Here is a 15920-nt window from a genome sequence, read left to right on the forward strand (position 1 = left end):
GCTTAGGATCATGAGCAATTCCTTTCCTTCTCCATACTCTTCTCTTCCCATCACTCTGGTACAAGTTGATCTTAGTCTCATCTGTCCATAGGATCTTGTTCCAGAACTGTGAAGGCTTTGTTAGATGTTGTTTGGCAAACTCTAATCTGGCCTTCCTGTTTTTGAGGCTCACCAATGGTTTACATCTTGTGGTGAACCCTCTGTATTCACTCTGGTGAAGTCTTCTCTTGATTGTTGACTTTGACACATTTACACCTACCTCCTGGAGAGTGTTCTTGATCTGGCCAACTGTTGTTAAGGGTGTTTTCTTCACCAGGGAAAGAATTCTTCGGTCATCCACCACACTTGTTTTCCATGGTCTCCCAGGTCTTTTGGTGTTGCTGAGCTCACTGGTGCATTCCTTCTTTTTGAGAATGTTTCAAACAGTTGTTTTGGCCACTCCTAATGTTCTTGCTATCTCTCTGATGGGTTTGTTTTGTTTCTTCAGCCTAATGATGGCTTGCTTCACTGATAGTGACAGCTCTTTGGATCTCATCTTGAGAGTGGACAGCAACAGATTCCAAATGCAAATAGCACACTTGAAATGAACTCTGGGCCTTTTATCTGCACATTGTAATTGGGGTAATGAGGGAATATCACACACCTGGCCATGGAACAGCTGAGAAGCCAATTGTCCCATTACTTTTGGTCCCTTAATAAGTGGGAGGCACATATACAAATTGCTGTAAGTCCTACACCATTCACCTGAGTTGGATGTACATATCCTCAAATTAAAGCTGACAGTCTGCAGTTAACACACATTGTGTTTGTTTCATTCCAACTCCATTGTGGTGGTGTATAGAGCCAAAGATGCTAGAATTGTGTTGATGTCCCAATATTTCTGGACCTGACTGTACTTGTGTTCAGGGGCAATGGTAGTTTCAAGACCTGAGTTTGGCAATTGTTCAGGTATTTGTTTTACCCTTCAGGCAGCAAGTAAATTGTGCATTATAGACAGAAAGGCTGTAGATAAATGGATTCCAAAGGTAGCTGTCCACACTCCATAAAATTGCCAGGTTTGAAAAACATTACTTTAAAGCAGGGCTGTGAAACTCCAGGCCCGCCAGATGCATCACGCGCTGGCCATGCCCACGCCTGGTTTAGTGAAGGGGGAAAAACATGACACCACCATGACGATGTGAGTTTGACACCACTGCTTTAAAGAAAGGCAGAAGGAACTAAGAGAAAGGCATGGAAGTCCTTTCCTCTTTGAAGCTACAGAAAAAAAACTAGGCAATATGGAAATAAGTGCGAAAAAAATGCAGATTTTCTCTTTGCAACAAAGTGTGCTTATCACACTTCTATTTCTACTGAAATACGGAGGAAGGCCCATTAGGGAGCAAGGGTTTTGATGGGCAGTGCTGAGCCAAAAGAGCAATCAGAATCTGAAGGCTATAACAAAGTCAAAGCCCAGTCACATAAAGCATGTGGTCAGTGACAGCCGGAAAAAGAACCTTCCTCCTTGTTCCTCCCTTCTTTCCCCTTTTTCCTTCCGCCCTTCCTTTCCTCCATCTCTGCCTAGAATTCCTGCTGCTTCCCCTTTTATTTTGCTCATGGGAGAAAGTCAATGGGGAAGACTACATGAAATCTCAAGTCCAAGCCCAGCAGGCTGGTAAGTGGCTGTTTCTGGATAAGGTAGGGAGCAAGCGGAAGGCAAGGGTGCAACCCAGGTTGAAAAGGATACAGTGGGGTGCAGGTTAGGAAGGTCCTGAAAGCCACTTGGAGGAATTCAAGAGATGCCCCATGGGGTTAGGGGGGGTAACAAAGGTCCGATGTGCAGGAGGAGCAACATAAGTCAGGAACAATGAAGCATGAATTTGAGAAATACAAGAATTTATGGTCATCTACCAAGATTTATGACAGCGTAGGGATTAGCAGTTGCACCATTCAGGTTTAACCTTTGCTGTTTTGCAATTAAAGCTTATTGTTAAAAATTCTAAAAGTAGAAAAAAAAATTTTTTAAGAATAATGAGTATTACTGATGTATTTATGAGCAGTCAGCTTGAGTGTGGAGAAAAAAGTAAATAAGACCTTCACATATAGGTATGCTGGATTTATCAATTAATTAAGCCTCAAAGAGCAGGGCATCATTCTATCATTAAAACAAATTACATAGTTTTTCTGAAACATTGTATTACAGTTGTAAATTATTTTGTTACTTGGAAACAGTTTAAGTAGAAATAAAAGGCAACTCATGCATCTGTTTGCCTACCTCCAAAACAGTATTTAAAGGATGCATTTACCTATCTCTATATTTTGGATATTGATAATAAAACTAAAAACTCACTTAACCCATACTAGTGACTGAATATTTTTAATGAGTTTACATTTCACATATGCTTCTTTGAGCATCAGAAATGCCCTGTAAATGTTGTTGTACTAAACCATAAAACAAAAAAACACTTTCAGAAGGCTAATAAACTTGGAGCCAATTTTATTACAAATCCTGATTAGCATTCAGCCCTTTAGTTTTACAAGCGTCATAACCCACAGAATCTTAGCTTAACATAATAAACAAATTTAGTTAGATTTGCAATTTCAGTGTGTCATTTGACTTGTTAATGCTATATCCAGACTGAAACATGTATTGTTCATATCGCTAACACTATGTACAGTATGTTTCTGTGGTCTCCAAGATAATGAGTCCTAAGGTAATTACAGCAGCAGATAATGTTCAAAATGTACTTGCCTTAGAGAAGTAAACTGCTCTAAATGAAAGCAATAAACTAATTTTCTCTTCTCAAATGGAGGGTGCTTTCAAATGGGGATGGAGAGGTGTCTAATGCAACTGCTTCAAATGATAATTCAATAATTTTTTGCGCATTGCTTCTATTTTACAAATCAATTTCATTTACCTAAATGAAATCCCTTGCTCTGGTGATTTGGGTTTGGTTTTTTTTTTCAATCATTACCACCAGTAATTATTATTACCGTTGCTTTGTCTTCGCATTAAAATCAGCCATTCCTAGCTCATTTCTCCTTCTGCAGCCACGCAATGGGGTGCACCATATGACCAGAGATTTTTGCAACTAATGCTACCTAAGCATTCGATATTCCAGCAATATCTTCTGTAGGTTCTGATCTACTCAGCTGCTGAGCAGAGCTAAAATGGCGCCAGAAAATCACTGCATAATGTTTTGCATGAACCCACAGCCTCAATTCTTAATCTGGCAATGCTTCCCCTTCTTTTTCATCTTTTGGGAAAGACTTGTAATGTGTTTTTTTAATTTTATTATTTGCAATGTTTTAGCATCAGGCAAAAAACAAATAGTAAAATCAACAATAAAACCATTTTTTAAGTGCCAAGAATAAATGAGAATCCATCTCTTGTACCAAGCTTCCTCATCAACCAGATTCCTGGTCCTCTTTTCTGTCTGGCATCATGACATTATGGCAGAGTCAATTAACTTATTCATGCAGCCATTTTAAGACATTCTCCTCCAGGCAAGTATAATTTTCTCTGCCCTGACAGACAATCTATTCTGCCTTGCTAATAAGGACAGGAATGGTGTCAGCTGTATAGTTTCACTGCAGGACAAGCTGGGGCACTGGTTCATCATGCATTTTCATTCCCACCAGGATTCCCACTCCTGCTTGCTAGAAAGGAAAAATTAACACTGTCTTATCATGGTGGAGAAAAGTCAGATAATAGGAGCCTATGAATGAGAGACGTACCACTCTTCCTTCACTGAAAGGTTTTGTAACTATTTTGATAGATCAACTGTATATTAGAAATGACTTCCGGGGAAGAATGGCAAACTGGAGATGTTTTCCATGGAGAAATAACAAGCCCAAGTTGCTGTGGGTATTTGGAGTCTTCAGGCCTGGAGTTCTTCCATCTAATCCTTAATGGAATTTCAGGACTGGTGCACAATTTGTTGAATTTATTTATTTATTTATTTATTTATTTACAGAATTTATGTAGCCACCCATCTCAGTCTTGCAATTCTAGATTTTTTGGGGGGTCACAGCTTTTGCTTGAGGAGCAGAAAGCAAGACTAGCAAGGACATAGGTCAGCCTTTTAAGACTACTTAGAGGTTGCAAATAGTCCAGAATGGGCAATAATGGTCATTCCTTGAAATAGTTTTGCTTTATTAGCTCTACTAATTACCAATTGGTTTCCATGGCAATTCAAGGTGCTGGTTATCACTTACAAAATCCTTCAAGGCATAGGGTCTGGTTATCTGAGGAACCCTCTAACTTCCATAGGTCCTACCTGCTTTATGTAATCCAGCAGAGTAGGCATGCCCCAGGTCCCGCTGATTAAACCTGATGGGACCCAGGATACAGACTTTCTCTCTCATAGCACTTCTCATCTGGAACAACATTGGCCCTGAGATTCATCTGGTTCTCTTCCTGAGCTTATTTAAACAAACTCTAAAAACCTGGCTCTTCCCCCAAACCTTGCACTAATGTGCATGGCAGACTCCTTGTGAGATTATTAGCTTGTTTGATTTTGTTGTTTTCTCCAGATGCGTTTTATATCTGGGCTACATTTATTAGTATTTTATATTGTTTTTATTCTGTATGCTGCCCAAAGTCATGTCTGATTTGGATGGCCTCTAAATCCAGTCCATCAATCAATCAATCAGTCAGTCAATTAAGCACCTCTTTGAATAATTTTCACTTCAAATACTTATGTGCAACCTGCCACATTCCAGACAATTTGTTCAAAGTCTTATTTAAAGCACTGAGAAAGATTAATGAAAATTACATGGTTCTACAGAAGTGGTAAATTCTTGCTGTTGACCCAGGCATATGCACAGAGTAAACTCGAGAGCTGAAATTTACTCCAAAGAGCTTACCAATATTTAACCAACTTCCCTTATCAGTGAAGAACACTTTTATCACTCCCTCATTTTTGCAATTGTTTCTTTCAGATATGTTTCCTTTCAAATGCATTCATTTGTGGCTTTCATTGATCTGCAAATAGATGGTATATCTCACAAATTTTAAGAGTGTCAATATTTTATTTATTTATTTAAGGCAATTTTCTCTTAGAAATCAATTTTGTATTTCTGAACACAAATAACTTTACTGAATGTTGTAGGCTCACTATCAGATAAGTCCGTGAGAGGCACCACTTTCAGATGACACCTCTGAATTTTAATTGTACCTTCATGTTTCCTTTTTATACCTTTGTAAGACCCTGGTTATAGAAATAAGGGACTTCTACAACTACGGTTTGCAAACCTATATGTCATAACAAATGCTTTGAATAACTTGAATAATGTGAATAATTTGTTTAAATGTATACTTCTGATGAAATTTCTTATGACAAAGGACTTTTTTTTTTTTTGCTTTAATTTATATGCCGCCCTTCTCCGGAGACTCAGGGCGGCTTACAATGCGTTAAGCAATAGCCTTCATACTCTTGTATATTTATACAAAGTCAGCTTATTGCCCCCACAATCTGGGTCCTCATTTTACCTACCTTTGAAAGGATGGAAGGCTGAGTCAACCTTGAGCCTGGTGAGATTTGAACTTGCAGTAATTGCAAGCAGCAGATGTTAATAACAGTGCTTTAGTCCACTGTACTACAGACTTTGAGAGACAAGATGAATTAGAAATGGGGAATGCAATCTAATTAGCTGTTATGGAAACAAACTTGTAAATCATGCTAAATTTATTCTATTTCTTCAAAAAGTCAATTCACAACTATCCTGGTTAAACAATAGCCTGTGAACTTTCCATCCTTAACAGTAACCTAATAGCAGAAATATTGTTTACAGCTTATCTGGTGTTGTGCATGGAGACAGTTATGTGGTAACTTAAATGCAAACGTGCATTATTCAGGAATATTGTGCTTATTTTTCAGTAATAGTTTGTTAATTGGCCACATCTCAATTGGACTGATAAATTCTATTTTAGAAATGACTAGATATTTCAACTGGGGCCATGTGCAATCATAACACAGCTTCATCATTGGCATCATGAGTAGATTAGCATCTTCTTTCTTTGTCAAAACAAAGGGGAAAGATCTCACAAACTATGAAGTATCTTCTCAGGTAGATTGCTTTTCCCTCTTGATACACTAAGACAGTTTCCTTGCTAGTCCTTCTGACTGTCTTCCTCACAGATATATAGTACCAGCACAATAAAGGTGGAATGGTGCTAGAAGATGCTAACAATCTTCTGTGCTAGAAAAGGGCTGAAATTTCTATTTATTGAATCACTTGAACGGAACCACTCCAACTATTTCAATTGTCTTCATTTCTTAAACTCAAAGTACACATTATCTTAATGACAGCTTTCTTTCTCCCAACTTTACATAAAAGGAAGAATGTGATCGAGAACCATAAAATGGGCCCTTAGGTTTGGTTTGTTTTTTAACTTTTTGGTGATGTAAATTTCTGGCATGTGGGGACAATGTATTGAGCTGGCTCAGTCTGAGCTCTTAACCCGTGCTTAACTTCATCAATAAATACAGAATTTCCACAATAAGAAGAGAAATATTTATCTTTTTATAACTTTGCTCACAAATAGATATTCAGTAACATAGAAAGACTAAAATCCTGCTAAACCCATAACTAGAAACCAAGCAAATGAGTCACAGTTACAAGCATAGCTTTTAATAGCTTAATTGATGTCACCTTAAATCTAGGAATAAAGATGTTAATCTCTTTACATCAGTACATTTATTCTTGTCATGGGAACATTTGGCTTGCCAATTGTTGTGTCAATTGATGTCTGAATTATGTTTTATTTTTCCTCTAAGTATATCTCTAAAATTCAGACACTTGTTCATCAAGTTGATTTAAAAGAACTGACTTAATAGTTTTATGTTCTGAACAACTACTCAACTTTGTAACTCATTTGAGAATAAGTACCATCAAAATGGTAAAGTATTATGTATTAGTTTAAATGACCTACTTGTTGAGAGGCCACCAAGATATCCCAAGTTGTAGATTAGACTGGAGATTTGGGGGGGGGCGGAATCCTAGAACAGCATGCTGGAGAATTCTGGGAGGTGAAATCCAGATGTCCTAAAACTGCCAAGTTTAAGAAACACTGCCATAGTTGTAGGCAGTGACAACCTACTTCCATACTTCCAAGAAAATAAGCCACTCAGAGTTTTCCTATGGTAATATGGGTAGCCAATAAATTAAATTAAAATAAATAAATAAATAAGTCTATATTCCCAAATTCACAAGGAACTGAGTTTGAGTTGAAATTTTTACGGTTTTTTTGTACACTATATACAAAAATACTTTATACAATAACTTTTATTGGAATAGTGCTCATTATTCTGAATAAAGGTATAGTACAGTGATGGCTAATCTTTTTGCCATCGCGTGCCAAAAGCGGGGGGAGTGCAGGGTAGTTGCGCGCATGCGTGCCCACACTCATAATTCTATGCGCCCTGCCCCCCCCCACACATGCACATGTGACCCCCCCCATGCTCCCACTGCTTTTGGCATGTGATGGCACGGTGGGCCCAGTAGGCCCATTTTTCGCCCTCCCCAGGCTCCAGAGGCTTTCTAGGAGTCTGGGGAGGGCAAAAACAGCTTCCCCACTCCCCCACAGGCCCTCCAGAGGCCGGAAACAACCCATTTGCTGACTTCCGGTGGGCCCAAAAGGACCGAAAATCAGCTGGCCAGCTTGAATATGCGTGCTGGAGTTGAGCCAAGGGCAATGCTCTCATGCCCACCAATATGGCTCTGCGTGCCACAGGTAGCACACGTGCCATAGGTTCGCCATCACGGGTATAGTGTTTTCAGTTTATAAATTAAATTTTGGTTTATTGGGAAGCCTTTTAGATCACACCTTTACTAGTGATATCTCATATAATTAAACTGCATGTGTAGTTTATAAAAAAAAATAAGATGAACTATCTCTAACATGATAGTTAGACATTTAAGCAGTTTTTTTCCTAAAAGGGATAACTATACTTTGGCTGGAATACAGGCATTAGAAGTCCAAAGAGGAAAGATACAGTTTGTCAAAAATCCTAACACTGAAAATGACAATTAGTCCATTGAGCTGAATTGGAACTAGGAGATGTAGTGAACGAGAGAAAGGAAAGAGCTATCGAGAACTGTTGTTTGAATGTGTTCTCCCCACATCACTCCTTTCACCCCAGCCACTTTTTAAAAAATATTATTCATTTTAGATTGAATTCAATGCACAAAATGCTGAAATAAAGATTAGGTTTTTCTCAACTCTAACACTATATGTGTTCCCCACTCGCTCACATTAGGATAATGTGCTGTAAATGCCGAATGTGAAATGGCATAATATATATTTTATTTTTCATTCACTGTATTCACCCAAAAGGAAGATGATCCAAAATTTAAGTTGATCCTCAGATCTGGAAAATAACAGATAGGGATTAAAAGAAAGTCTGCTTCCATTATTGAATTTCCAGTGATTTTGAGAGAGATCTTCCATTTTAAAGGTTTTCTGGGGGGAAATACATAAATGCGGTGTGATTCTTATGCTATTTCACCAAAAGCTTTTGAAATTCAGTCATCCTTTCCTACTCACTGAATTTCTGGTGATAGTGCAATCCCGAAGAACTTGTCTTCCAATTTTTAAACTTCCTATGTTTTCTCATCACTTCTCCCGTGTTTTCTACACACACAAATAGAAACTGTAATGCAATGTCTTAGGCACCATCTGTCAGTGAAGAGTTTCAGTGTTAGAATCAGGGGTAATTGTGTGTGTTCCTGTCAAAGATAAGTTCCCGTAACAGTTGCAGCCATATAAGCCTCTACGGAGCAGTACTCTGCTTTTTCCAAATAGAATCAAGGCAAGAATAAACATAGCTGCATATCAGACTATATATCCAAATTAATAATTAACTATAATCGAGTGGGAAAGCTGACAAGAAAAAATGTTTGCTTTACAAACAAGGAATGAAGAATTATTTCTAGTTCTTACCTGCTGTCAAGGTCATATGTACATATGACACAGCAGTTTCTTCTAAGTTCTTCTTTATTATTTTATATCCCCATGGACCTGCCTATTTTGTTAGTAATTATTTTCATATTTGTTTATAAAACAGAATATCCTTAATGTATGCAACATTCTGGATCAGGGGTCACCAACCTTTCAGACCTCAGGGACCACTAAATTCATAATTTTAAATCCCGTGGACACTAATATGATCTGCTTAATGATCGGCTGGGTGGGCGTGGCTAGGTGGTCATGTGACTGAGTGGGCATTGCCAACTCCTCGCCTCCCCGCCCGGGCTCCTTAGGGCCCCAACAGGAAGCAGTTGTTGGAGCTAAGCTAAGGTGACCAGATTTTAAGATTGGTAAAGAGGGACACCATTGTGGGTGTGGCTTATTTTGTGGGCGTGGCTAGCTGGTCATGTGACCGGGTGGCCATGGCTATGTGTATAGGGACTACTCAGAGGGCTGAAAAAAGTCATTTCTGACAGGTCCTCGCACTTTTGACTGGTCCTCACACTTATGACCATCCTCACATTTATGCCCATGCAGCATTCTTAACAACCATGTCACTCATTTCACAACTGCTTCTCTTCACCATGGTGATAAGACTGGGCAAAAAATGTAAAATGTGAGGACAGTTGTAAGTTTGAGGACTGGACAAAAGTGCAAGGACCAATCAAAAATAACTTTTTCAGCCCTCTGAGTAGTCCATATGCACAAAAGGACTAACCAGAGGGCTGAAAAAAGTCATTTCTGACAGGTCCTCACACTTTTGACTGGTCCTCACACTTATGACCATCCTCACATTTATGCCCATGCAGCATCCTTAACAACCATGTCACTCATTTCACAACTGCTTCTCTTCACCATGGTGATAAGATAGGGCAAAAAACGTAAAATGTGAGGGCAGTCGTAAGTTCGAGGACTGGTCAAAAGTGCGAGGACCAGTCAAAAATAACATTTTCAGCCCTCTGAGTAGTCCATATGCATAAAAGGATACAGCAATAGAGAGGGATGAAGGAAGGGAAGGGAAATTAGAGTAGGAGTGAGGGTAAGAGGGGGAGGAAGAGAGGAGGAGAAGGAGAAAGGAAGAGGAAGTAGGGAGGAGAAGAAGAGGGGGGGAAGAGAAAGTAAGAAGGAAAGAAAAGAGAGAGGTGGTAGGTTTGAGGAGAAAGATTGCTGTACAATAAAAAAGATGAAAGGGAAGAAAGCCAACCCCAAACAAATATAAAGATATTAAGATAAAGAATGAATGGTTAAACTTTAAAGAATAAAAGAGAACAAATATGAATAAATAGCAGTAATTAGAAACACACATACAAACATACAATTTATTTTCTTTGAACAGAGTATTTGGCCGGTTCACAAATTTAAACAGTGTTTAGTCACTTCAATTAAATTTACAATTTCTATATTTCCTTTTTGCCATATTTATTCCTCATCTATTTTTTAAAAAAACCAATATTACCCTTCATCCTCATCTCTAATCTTAATCAAATTCAATTTTTCCCTTCTATTCTATATTATACCCCTTCCCATTGTCATCTATTTTTATATCCATCCTCACATTGTTTAATTATGTAATTATGTAATACAGTTGTTTAATACAAATTCAACATTTTAATATAAATCAATTAGTTATAAAACTATCTTTTTTGTATATTAATCAATATGAACATGAATATTCCAATTATTTCCATGCAATCCAATTTCTTACAAATCAATTAATTATATTTACCAATAATAATAAACCAAATAATTTCCCCCATATATTCCTCTGAAGCACAACTTAACCATTTCTGCTTTCAACACAATATACAATTAATAGTATCTCAATTATTACAATTCCCTAGTTAAATACAGCTTTTATTTCTTTTGTGTTTTAAAATCTTGAACTCTCCTCCTAAATTTCCCATTGTTTGCAGTTTTTCACCTACCTTTTTTGGGGAGGAAAAATAAAAATAAAAATAAATCTCTCTCTGCCTCATTTTGTCACGTTGCACCAAAGATCCTGGTTTCGGTTTTGTTTCTGCAGCTTAGCTAGGGGAAAAAAAAACTGCTTCAGGAACTCTTTACACTGATTGCCTGTAGGGCGGCCCTTTGAAGCCCCAGGCAAGAGTTTAAACAGTTTTTTTTTCTTCTAGCCATCAGCTGGGGCTCAAGAGGCAGCGGGACTCAGGAGGCAGAATGAAAAATCGGGACTTTTTTGAAACGCCGCGGGACGCGGGACAAATTGCTAAAAATCGGGACTGTCCCGCCAAAAGCGGGCCGTCTGGTCACCTTAAGCTAAGCAGCCACCACAAGAAAGAGTTGGCAAAAACAGCTGGCTCAGTTCAAATTGAATCTGGCTGAGAACGGGCTCAGCAGAAGCACCTCACTGAGGCCTATGAGCATAGGCTTTCCAAGCAGAGGGAAGACCTGTGGGAGTGCAAGGCCAGGTACCGGTGCCTGGAGGCTCAGCGAGCTGAGATGGTCAGCCAGTTCCAGGCCATGATACAGTTCCCCTGGAACAAGGCTCCCCGGCTCTTCACCACCAGCGACGCTTCCCTCCAGCCTTTGACTAAAGACTCTCTGCAGCAACACAAACGTTCATTGCACGTATCCAGTCCAGGGGCCGTAGTTTGAGGACCCTTGATTTAGTGCAATATAAAAAATACAAGTAATTTTTCTGTGGACCACCAAAATTTTCTCACGGACCACCTGTGGTCCACGGACCACCAGTTGGTGACCGCTGTTCTGGATGATATGCGCAGAAGCCAGACTGAACTATAAAACATGTGATTTTGTGATTTTTCTCTTCTATTCTGCTGTATCCTGTACTGCAACATCCTTTATAAAGACTTTTTTGTCTTTCTTATCGGCAGTTGTTAAATCTGGGGCATGCATTATATGGCAGGTGTTTGTCTGTTGTGTGTTTGCCTTGTTAGCTGATATTTGCATACTGCAGGGGATATAGTAACTATTACACATCTACATAATGTAGCTTTACGGGAAACGCTTCAATGTTCAGTTTCTTCATTTGTTTTTTTTTTTTTTAAATGAATTGATCTTTGATATAAATTAGCTTAAGTCACAAGATGTAAAACCCAAGGGATACCTGGGATCTTTCTTGAAAACCTTCAAAAGTTATCAAACCATTATTTTTAATGTGACAGAAAAGAATAATTGACATCATAGCTAAGGCTGAGTATAGCCCTTGTACTAAAAAAAAGTTGTGCAACTTAATGCATTGCATATATTTGCATCTCTCATCAGTTCTTGCATCATACTAATTGGCAAAGGAATGTGTAGTTTTAAAAAAATCCATTCTATGATTTATAGTAATATTTGAATTTGCCAAATTCCTGATTTAAGGTAAGTCAGGTAGAAACTTGTCTTCTTAATTCTGTGAACCGGGACTCTTATTTTTACTTCTAAAACTAAGATTGACAATATGGGTAGTGTTAACCATATGACTAATACTGCTTTACTCTTGGTTCATTTCCCTCACATTACCAAGAATGTACTACTTAGCCCACTTTCCCAGTTATAGCAGCATAAAAACACATAGAATTAAAGATGGTTTTACACTCATCTTTTCTAAGACAAGAAGAAGGTGTAGGGAATATATCCGTATCACTGAAATGCAAGAATGAAGAGAAAAATTACTTTGGAAGGCAGGAAAGAATTCAAAAGTTAAGGGGTGGTGAGATGATATTCTTATGTAGTATCGAGCCTATTAGAGTAACTAGTGAAGATGGAATCTGTGCTTTTCATTGTCCCAGGACCAAAAACAACCCTTTATTTCTTATATAAAAGTTGACTAGAGAGGAAAAAATGAAATATTTCTTCAACTGCATGAAGACCACCGTATGGTTAAAGTATACAGGGCAAACCATTTTACACACATACTGTTTTTTTCGGAGTATAAGATGCACCTTTTTCACCCCTAAAAGAGGCTGAAAATTTGGGTGTGTCTTATACTCTGAATGTAGATTTTTCAAAGCTTTTCAGCCCTAACAAGACGATAACGAGGCACTAGCGAGCGATCTTCCCAGCTTTGCCTGCTCCCTCGACTCTCCGCTGTGCTTTAACGAGGCGCTAGCGAGTGAAGCGATCTCCATGCTTTGCTCCGACTCTCAGCTGTCCTTTAGAAGCTTTTTTTTCAGCCCTAACTAGGTGCTAGCCAAGTGAAGCAATCTCCCTCCGTGCTTTGCCTGCTTTTCTCATTGCTGCTTCCTCTCAGCTGTGCCTTAGAAGCTGTTTTTTATCCCCAAGCAGGGGATAAAAATCAGCAAACTAATCTGCTGAAGCTGACCAGATGGACGCTAGTCAGATGAATACTTGGTAGGCAGATTTTATTTTTCCTATTTTCCTCCCCATAAACTAAGGTGCGTCTTATACTCCGGTGCATCTTATACTCCAAAAAAATGCGGTAATTCTGTCTTCCAACATATTGTTTCTACTTCTCAAATCTCATAACTTACCATCCAAGAAGACCACATCTTTCTGCTTCAGTTTGATTCTGGATTTGACAATAATTTCTTAAAATGTAACCTTAATGTAAATGGATGGTACAATTTATTAAGTGTGTGTTAGCTACACATTATCCATGTTATAATTACTCTGTAGTATTATATGTATAGTATTATAAATCATAGTATTATAAATCATGGACTTTTTCGTGCAGCTGTTGAAAAAAATAGGATTGCCAACATGATCGCCAACGTCCGATGATAGATATGGCACAACAACAAGAAGAATTATTATAAATCATTGGTTTTGAAATCAGAAACTTTCCTAATGTTCATTGCTTTGCATAATTCATTATGTACTTCTTAATTATTGCCTTCATTTTTCTCATCAGCCTGATACTTCCTCAGAAAATTCAGTGTTTCAACTAATGCACATCTATGCTTTTGTTCTTATTTACTATAAGCATATAAATCAGGCCTGTCCAACCTGCAGCCTGTGGGCTGCATGTGGCCCTGAACACCTAGCAATAATAGAAATAATAATATAAAAATAAAAGAAGCTTGTTATTTATATGCATTAACTATGTTATATGTTTTATATGCAGCCCAAGACAATCCCTGTTCACTCAATGCAGTCCAGGCAAGCCAGAAGGTTGGACACCTGTGATATAAATGATATCTGCTGCTTTCAAGTTGTGAGTTATCTGAATGAGTTCTTCAAAATTATAGAAGTGTGCTAGTAAACTGCTTGAGCTGCAAAAACATATGTGAAAAAGTACAATATTTCCCCCTATAGAAAATTATCTTTGACATCTCTCGATGTCAAAGGTATGACATGTTTCAGTAGACTTCAATATATGCAAATAACATAAGCATCATTTTTAAGAACTAGGCCTGAAGATGAATATTTATCCTGCAACTACCATGAACTTCACTGCCCTTTTTTGCCTTCACTGTTGAAAAAGTTCCAGGTGCTGTGTATAGAATCTCCATAGGGTTTATGTTTTCCAGAGCTATATAGTCGAAATGAATGTGAGACAGTTGCCAGTGTTGTGAGCATGGCTCTTACCTTTGTCTCTGGTCAAGAAATTATGCAGGTGCTGTTTATAGTGTTCAAGGAACACCTGCCAAATCTATTTATCCAGAGGGGAGAGTTTCCTGAATGCCACATCTACCATAAATATGGTTGTTCACTGCCATAGTCAACTGCTTTAAAAGATCATTCACTTTGCTAGTTATTCAGAGCAATCGGGGCAATTTCAAAGTAAGTGTTAATACTGTTTAATAACATGTCCAAAGGAGTCCAGCACTGTAATGTAGGCTTTTAGATTTTTTAAGATTTTTTTTTTAAATGAAATCACCTGGAACAAATGAAGATTAACACCAAAAAATACTTTACATTATTTGAGAGACACATTGTTCCTAGCGAAAAGAGTTTTTATGCTTTGATTTTAATAATCCTGTGAAAAATAGTATGATTCTATTTTAACCCCGTTTAGTGCATGGTTTTTCAAGCTCTTTCAGGTTGAATTGATACCCCTAATCAAGAGCAAAGCAATGTGTTACCACAAGCACAAATGGCCCCTGAGAGTGAGTGGAGCTTTGAAATGTCAATTTATCAGCTGAGATTCAGAAATTGAAATCGAACATAATGTCATGTACAGTTCAAAGTTGAGTTCCAAGCACTAAAAGTTTAGTATGTGCTACCCATTATGGTCCACTAATGGTCAAGCCAAATTGGCACTAGATAAGGATCAATGGAATTCAATGGTGAGGGGGGGAGTAGCCTTGGATCTCTTGTGGCTGCACAATGATTCCAAACTGATAATACATTTAAACCCACACTTGGGCTCAGCCTGCTCAGCTCCTACACCTATCCCCATGGAGTGCTATTCTGGTGACAGCTTACTGCTTTCCTTGTTGCCTTATTGCTATGGGCGTCCCTGGACCTGCATTTAAGTGAATATTTTATTTTTTCTTATTCATAGTCTCTACTAAAATCTCTCTCTCTCTCTCTCTCTCTCTCTCTCTCTCTCTCTCTCTCTCTCTCTCTCTCTCTCTCTCTCTCTCTCATCTCTCTCATCTCATCTCTATCTCTATCTCTATCTCTATCTCTATCTCTATCTCTATCTCTCTCTCTCTCTCTATCTCTATCTCTATCTCTATCTCTATCTCTATATCCAGTGGTGGGTTGCCCCCAGTTTGCACCGGTTCTATAGAACTGGTAGTAAAACCGGCAGGAGGCTCTGCCCACTGACTCTGACATCATCAAAATTCTGCGCATGCGCAGAAGCTTCTACGCAAGTGAAGCAAGCGTGTGCGCGCAGCCCCGTTGCGAACTGGTAGTAAAGGTAAGTAGAACCCACTCCTGTATATATCTATATCTATATCTATATCTATATCTGTATCTGTATCTGTATCTGTATCTGTATCTGTATCTGTATCTGTATCTGTATCTGTATCTGTATCATCTCTCTCTCTCTCTCTCTCTCTCTCTCTCTCTCTCTCTCTCTCTCTCTCTCTCTCTC

This window comes from Pituophis catenifer, unplaced genomic scaffold, assembly GCF_029215685.1.
Source record: "Pituophis catenifer annectens isolate HBS135680 unplaced genomic scaffold, rPitCat1.0.hap2 SCAF_3, whole genome shotgun sequence".
In the NCBI taxonomy this organism is placed as follows: domain Eukaryota; kingdom Metazoa; phylum Chordata; class Lepidosauria; order Squamata; family Colubridae; genus Pituophis; species Pituophis catenifer.